Here is a 7,720-nt window from a genome sequence, read left to right as displayed (position 1 = left end):
ACATATTTTCTTTTTTTGAAGGGGAGAGTATCCATCACCTCAAACATTCATCCTTTGTGTTACAAACAATCCAATTATACTTTTTAAGTTATTTTTAAATATGTACAATTAAATTATTTCTTACTATAGTCCCTCTGCTGTGCTAGCAAATACTATGTCTTATTCATTCTTTCTATTTTCGTACCCATGAACAACCCCCACTTCCCTCGACACCCTCGACTCAGGTAACCATTGTTCTACTCTTTATCTCCATGAGTCCAGTTGTTTTGATTTTTAGATCCCACAGATAAGTGAGAACATGCCACATTTGGCTTTCTGTGCTTGGCTTATTTCACTGAACACTACACTCTCCAGGTCCATCCATATTGTTGCAAATGACAGGATCTCATTCTTTTTTATGACTGAATAGCTCTCCACTGTGATATGTACCATTTTTTCTTTATCCACTCATCTGTTTATGGACATTTAGCTTGCTTCCAAATCTTGCTATTGTGAAGAGTGCTGCAATAAACATGGGAGTGCAGATATCTCCTTATTTATTAAGAATTTTTGAGTAAGAGGAGCCAATCCAGCATAGTACTTAAGAGTGAGGGCCCTTAAGTCAAATTGGGTTTGAGTCGTAGCTGGGTGACCTTGAGAAAACAAAGAGAACTCTCAGGGCCTCAGTTTGCTCCTTCATAAAATGGGGATAACATGAGTACCTGCTTCATAGGGTTTGGGAAGATCTAATAATATAATTCAATTCAACAAATATGTGTTGAGCATCTATTATGTCCCGGGCACAGGCACAGCTTCTAGGGAACTTAAATGTTAGTGGAAGAAAAGAGACAATGAACAAGACAGAAGGAAGAGGAAGAGGAAGGGAAGAAGGAGGTCACATATCACAAGTGCTTTGAAGATAATAAAACTATGAAATGATAGCGACTGACTAAGGGGAACCCTTTAGATAAGGTGATTAAAGAAAGCCCTCTAAGACAATGACAACAAAACTATGATGATTAATGCATACAGAGCTTGCTGTGTGCCCAGTGCTATCATAAGTACTTGAAATGCATTAACTCACTTAATCCTTAGAACAACCACAATCCCCATTTTACAGATAAGGGATACTGAAGCACGAAGAGGCTTAAACAACTTGCTCAAAGTTATCTAGAATGTAAGTGAGAAGACAGACTAGGTTTTTCTTTTTATAGAGACAGGGTCTTGATCTGCCACCTAGGCTGGAGTGCAGTGGTATGATCATAGCTCACTGTAACCTTGAACTTCTAAGCTCCAGCAATCCTCCTGCCTCAGTCTCCCCAGGAGCTGGGACTACAGGCATGCGCTACCATACCTAGTTAATTTTAAAGTGTTTTGTAGAGACAGGGTCTCACTATGTTGCCCAGACTCGTCTCAAACTGCTGGGCTCAAGCAGATCTTCCCACTTTGGGAGGAGACTAGATTTGAACCCAGAAGGTTTAACCAGAGATCATGCCCTTAACTACCACTTTATCCTGTCACTCAAAAGCAGGCTGCAAGCGTTCAGGTGAAGCTAATGTATGGAGAGCCTTAATTGTGCCTGGCCCCTGGTAATATCGTTACGAGCATCACCTATTAGTAAGAGAAGCTGAAGCTCCGAAGGCAGAGCTCCATAGTCTGAGGAGTTTGCTGTTTGTGGGGCTTGAGTAATGGTGAGTGACTTGTTTCTAGTCCAGATTTATCCCCTATCTCATCATCCCTCCTCATTTCCCCAGCTTCCCGCTCACTTTCTTGTGTCGCACCAGGTTCTGGCTCTGTGAAGCCAGGAGGAGGCCTGCTCTAACCCCCAGGGACACACTCCCCAGCCACCCCAATCAATCCTGACCTTGCATGGAGTGGAAAATTACTCAGTGACCACCTCCCTGTCTTGTCTCCAGGGAGCTGTACATTTCCTGGGAAGTCTCTCCCTGATTTCACAGGAATCCTTATCTTCCCTGGACAGTGATCTCAGAAGAATTGTAACATGAAGGCTCTAGCTTTTCTGAGAGTGAGAGGCTGGCAGTGTGAATTTAGGAAAGGCTGCCCAAAATGCACTGGATGCTGGAATCAGCGGACCTGAGTTTTGTTTCCAGCATTACTGCTCAAATCACCAAGTAACCTGAGGGAAGTCACCTGAGTTTTATGGGCCTCTATTTGTCTTATCAAGAAAATAAAAGAATTAGGCTGGCCGGGCACGGTGGCTCACGTCTGTAATCCCAGCACTTTGGGAGGCCAAGGCAGGTGGATCCCTTGAGGCCAGGAGTTTGAGATCAGCCTGGTCAACATGGGGAAACCCATGTTTCCCCATGGGGAAAATACAAAAATACTAAAAATGCAAAAATACAAAAATTAGCCAGATGTGGTGGCAGGCGCCTATAATCCCAGCTACTCAGGTGGTAGAGGCACAAGAACCTTGAACCTGGAAGGTAGAGGTTGCAGTGAGCTGAGATTGCCACTGCGCTCCAGCCTGAGTGACAGTGAGACCCTGTCTCAAAAAAAAAAAAAAAGGATTAGGCTAAGACCTCTTCTAGACCTGCAACTTCACTCTTCCCTTCTGCACTCGGTGTCTCAAATGGATAGAAGAAAACAGTTTCCTTGGCCTCTCAACCAAGGTTAAATAGTCTGGGGAAAGGGAACTAATATTTACAGGTTTACTTTGTGTTGGGTCCTGTAACACATTTACATAAATTGCCTCACTTAATCCTCACAATAACCCTCTGGAGAAGGTATTACTGCCTCCATTGTATAGATGAGGTATGTGGGACTCAGAGTACATTGCCCACAGGCATCCAGCTAGTAACAGGCAAAATAAGGGTTTGAATCCTGTGATATCTCAGAGTCTCTGCTCTTTGCATCCTGATGCCTCTAAAGGTGTAAGCAATCAAGCTTTTTCATAATATATTTTCCATTGTTAATTGTTCTGATGGTATTCATTGAACAACTGCTGTGAACACAGATCATGCTAGATCCCACAGGGTCCAAAAGAAAAGCAAGACATACTTCCTGCCCTCCAGGAGCCAAAAACCAATCCAGCTCTGGGGAGAAAGTACAGTAACTCGTCACACCAGCAAGCACAATGCTTGCTCAATGTTCCTCTCTCCTTCTATGCTATAAGCCCCCTAGAGGGCAGGACCTATGCCTATAGTTCACTGTCATCTTCCCCCTGCCTAGTAAAGTGCCAGACAGAGAGCACATTCTCATGGGATATTTCGTGAATACATTACACTCTGTGATAAGCAACTGATTAAATGCTAAGGTGAGTGGATTCAGAAAGGGAATTCAGAAAAGGTCCTTGCAAGAGGGGGATTTTGAGCTTAACCTTGAAGGATAAAGAAGGTCCATGTACATATTCATCGCTGGGCTGGAGTACTCATCCTGCTGATTGGACTACGTTCCTCTTCCACAGCCTCTTCAAAAGATGGCATCTTTTGAAGGAAAGAGCATCTCTGGATTCCTCTTACCTTTGGATCTGCCAACACCCAGTGTGATATGGAGATAACACCCACTGTCGTTGTGGAAAACAAGAGCCGCACCTCGTCAGGATTCAGAAGAGGCTGACATCTTTGGAAGGCATAAGCTTTGGGGAATGTGCTGGAGTGGCTCCAGATGGGGAAGGGAGGCATTTAGGGCTGAGTTCTCTGGGGGACAGGAAGCCCATTACCTGGAGTGGTTGAAGCAGGGGGTAGGCAAAGGAAGAGTAATGAAGATTTCCTCTGTGCCAGACCCAAGGTCTGGTTTCCTAATAGCTCTCTCGTGTAATTCTCTCGGTAACCCCAGGAAGCCATAATTGTCTGGATGTCCAACAATCAGAGAATGATTAAGTAAACTATACAACCAAATGGAATATTATATAACCATGTGCAATGAAAATTATTAGATGAGCAATCTTACATTCAGGAACTTTAGCAAAATATCTCAAGAATCTTAAAAGGTTTGTTCCACTAATTCCTGTTGTAGGAACCTGTCCTAGGAAAATAACCAGAAATCCAGACAAATATTTACTTTTAGAGACGAAAACACACCAAAATGGTAAGAGTTTATTTCTAAGTGATGATATATTTGTTTTTATTTTCCTTTTTATACTTTTGTACATTGTTCAAAAATATAAAATATTCATAATAAGAAAAAATATACATGAAAAATTTGTTTTAAGAGCTGGGTATTGTGACTCACACCTGTAATCCCAGCACTTTGGGAAGCTGATGTGGGAGGACTACTTGGGAAGAGGAGTTCGAGACCAGCCTTGGCAACATAGTGAGACTCTTTCTCTACAAAAAATAAAATAGTTAGTTAGGTGTGATGGCATGCACCTGTGGTCTCAGCTACTCAGGAGGCTGAGGTAGGAGGATAGCTTGAAACCAGGAGCTTGAGGCTGCAGTGACCTATGATCATGCCAATGCACTGCCACCTAGGTGACAAAGTGAGACCATGTCTTAAAAAAACAAGATTCTAATCCAAACAAAATTCTTTTTGGAAAAAACTATAATTACAAATATTTTAAAAGCACATCAGAATGGATAAGGGCGGCCCAGCACAGTGGCTCACACCTGTAATCCCAGCACTTTGAAAGGCCAAGGTGGGTGGATCACTTGAGGTGAGGAGTTTGAGAACATCCTGGGCAACATGTTGAAACCCCATCTCTACTAAAAATACAAAAATTAGCCAGGCGTGGTGGCGTGCACCTGTAGTCCCAGCTATTTGGGAGGCTGAGTCGGGAGGATGGCTTGATCCCAGGAGACGGAGGTTGCAGTGACCCAAGATCATGCCAACTGCATTCCAGCCCGGGCGACAGAGCCACATCATGTCTCAAAAAAAAAAAAAAATATCTGTATTTTGATTGTGACTATGAGAACATTTACCTATAAATTGTTAACAGTATTTATCTCTGTGGGTGGAGTGGAACTAAGAGTGACTTTTATTTTCTGTGTTATGCATTTCTGAGATTTTAAAATAACAAGTATATACTGCTTTCATAATCATGATTACACATGCACAAAGCCTGAAGGCCAGCAGAGAAAAATCCAAAGTTGATGTGTGACATGGTGCAGCCATACAACAGGTGCTATGTGATGTGCAATGGCTGTTATGTTATATACATCCATTCAATATGTTGGCATGAAAAGGAATAAATATGATTTACATTTACTGACATGGAAATATATATGGTAATTCCTTGGTATCCATGGGGTATTGGTTCCAGGACCCCCTAAGGATACCAAAATCTGTAGATGCCCTTATATAAAATGGTGTAATATTTGCATACAACCTATGTACATTCTTCCATATATTTTAAGTCATCTCTAGATTACTTACAACACCTCATATGACACCAACACATCACTTCGTTTGTGTGGATTCAACATAGTACCCAGTGCGCAGCAAATCCAAACTTTTCATTTTGGAACTTGGTGGAATTTTTTTCTGAATATTTTCAATTCTCAGTTGGTTAAACCCATGGTTGCAGAACCCATAGATATGAGGGGCTGACTGTATAACCAGGATATAATCCCATTTTTGTAAAGTTAAATTAATGTGTATGTATATGTATGTATGTGTAGTGTGTGTGTGTATATATATAGAGAGAGAGTATACATGTGTGGGTATAGTGTTTGGGGTATGTCTGCAAGGATATACTCTAAATTGTTAACAATGGAGTCCTCTAGGAAAATGGAGTTTGAGGTAAGGTAGGGACTTTTTATTTTTCCCTGAGTTAAAACCTCATTATAGAAGACAGCAAATAATTAGCAATGCCAAGAATACCAGCATAGAAAGTCTAAATAGAGCCAAATTAAATAGAGTTGATCATAATGCAAAAAGAAAAATCCCTGATGGGTATAGCAGCTAAACAAAGAGAATACAAGGTACAAGGGCAACAGGGTGACCAAGAATATCATGAAGAAAATACACAGTCATTGTGGTTGAGAGAATGGCCTTTGGCGCAACCAGCCTGGCGCTCAAATCCTGACATGCCAATTATCTTTATTTAGGTTCCATTACTACTACGAGCCTCAATTTCCTGCCAAATGTGAGGGTAAAATGAGATGTCTGTGAAGCTCAGAGAGCAACATGATCCTCCACGACATTTCTCTACATATCTACTTGCCAACTCTGAATTCAGAGATGAGATCAAATAAGATAATATAGATGTGGGTGTAGTATTTGTGAGTGGTTACAGAGGGCTAGGAAGGAGATATTTTAAGAGGCTAGAATAAGATGTCTTTGGACATTATTTCTCAAGCCTTAGAAAAGAGAACAGTTTGGCCGGGCGGGGGGGCTCACGCCCGTAATCCTAGCACTTTGGGAGGCTGAGGCGGGCGGATTGCTTGATCTCAGGAGTTCAAGACCAGCCTGGGCAATACTGTGAAACCCCGTCTCTACTAAAATACAAAAAATTAGCCAGGCGTGGTGGTATGCACCTGTAGTCCCAGCTACTCGGGAGGCTGAGGTAGGAAAATTGCTTGAACCTGGGAGGTGGAGGCTGCAGTGAGCTGAGATTGCGCCACTACACTCCAGCCTGGGCAACAGAGCGAGCCTCCGTCTCCAAAAAACGAAAAGGAAAGAAAAGAGAACAGTTTGAAAGCAAAGCCGCACAACCTAAAGGAAAATAAATTCGCAACATAAGGTAAGGACCCGAGTTTATTTTTCCCCTTTGGTAGAATATTTGAAGAAATGGAAGGCTTGAAAGAATTAATCTACACAAGTCTTCAGGTACAGAGCTAATCATTACGAACTGTGGGGATATGCACATGGAGAAGTGATTGGAAAGACTAGCTGAGACATGTCAAATGGCATGAGGTCTGATTGAACAGTATTATCAGATATGACACTGTGAGAACTACCCAGGAGGTAAACAGGGAGATTCAGCAGTTTTTAGACAGGGATATAATACCACAGGGTGAGTAAGGCTAGAGGAGAAAACACATCTACATTTCCTTAAAACAAAGTCAAAAGATAACCCACTTATTAATAGATATCAATAGTAGGAATGATAAAAAATAGTGTATTAAAGCTTCGTGGGTTTTTTTTTTGTTTTTTTGTTTTTTTTTGAGACTGAGTGTAGCTCTGTTGCCCAGTCTGGGGTGCAGTGGCACAATCTTGGCCCCCTGCAACCTCTGCCTCCTGGGTTCAAGGGATTCTCCTGCCTCAGCTTCCCAAGTAACTGGGATTACAGGGCACACCACCACACCTGGCTACTTTTTGTATTTTTGGTAGAAACAGCGTTTCATCATGCTGGCCAGGATAGTCTTGAGCTCCTGACCTCAAGTGATCCTCCCATCTGGGCCTCCCAAAGTGCTGGGATTACAGGTGTGAGCTACCGCACCCGGCCAAAAAATAGTCTGTTAAAGCTTCTTAAGGTAAAACCAGTTTAAAAACTAAAAGGATAAAATAATGTTTCCTTCTGACCTAATTTAAAAGGACCCAGGAAACAAAGTCCTCTACAGAAATCGCAGGGGGTGATACAGAGGGAAAGAGAGCAAATGAAGCAAGTAATAAAGGCACATCCAAGGCGGGACGGATGTGCAGGCATCATAGTCACAGCCATAAACCAGATGAACTCCTCAGAAAAGTGAAAGGCTCGTAATCTTGATTCAAAAACAAAACTCAGTGACTCAGAGTCCACAAAACATGGCTAAAACCAAAAACACAGGCGCACAACCTAAAAGGAGGTGCCAAGGACTGCCCTACTGTTACTCTGCTGGCCATCAGATAAAGTAGATAGTTA

General features: G+C 42.2%; 1 pseudogene; it reads left to right on the top strand.

The window, feature by feature from the left end:
- The first annotated feature begins 186 nt into the window (after positions 1-186).
- Positions 187-7,720, top strand: part of LOC116481602 (ATP-binding cassette sub-family B member 10, mitochondrial-like) — a 33,961-nt pseudogene continuing 26,427 nt past the window's right edge.

Source organism: Hylobates moloch, unplaced genomic scaffold (genome assembly GCF_009828535.3).
Source record: "Hylobates moloch isolate HMO894 unplaced genomic scaffold, HMol_V3 SCAFFOLD_14, whole genome shotgun sequence".
NCBI lineage: Eukaryota > Metazoa > Chordata > Mammalia > Primates > Hylobatidae > Hylobates > Hylobates moloch.
Note: the sequence above shows the minus strand (reverse complement) of the source record. Positions and strands in the feature narration are given on the sequence as shown.